At 41.1% G+C, this 253-nt stretch overlaps 1 protein-coding gene across 3 annotated transcripts in view; it reads right to left on the bottom strand.

Annotated features, from left to right (window-relative positions):
- wdr17 (WD repeat domain 17) overlaps positions 1-253 on the bottom strand; it is a 116,455-nt gene that overhangs the window by 4,069 nt on the left and 112,133 nt on the right. The window lies entirely within an intron of this gene.

Genomic DNA, 253 nt, shown 5'->3' with positions numbered 1-253 from the left:
TTGAGTAGTCGTTAAGACTAGAAAAGCGCTATATAAATACAGCACATTTACATTTACCACAAGCCTGCACATTGGTAACAAGGCATGATGGATCCATGTTCTCATTCTCATTTGCCAAATTCTGACTCCACAGAAATGGAGACTCATCAGACCAGGCAACATTTTTCCAGTCTTCAACTAGCCAATTTAGGTGACCTCTTGCAAAATGTAGCCTCTTTTTCCTATTTGTAGTGGAGATGAGTGGTACCCGGTG

Source organism: Etheostoma spectabile, chromosome 2, assembly GCF_008692095.1.
Source record: "Etheostoma spectabile isolate EspeVRDwgs_2016 chromosome 2, UIUC_Espe_1.0, whole genome shotgun sequence".
Lineage (NCBI taxonomy): Eukaryota > Metazoa > Chordata > Actinopteri > Perciformes > Percidae > Etheostoma > Etheostoma spectabile.
Note: the sequence above shows the minus strand (reverse complement) of the source record. Positions and strands in the feature narration are given on the sequence as shown.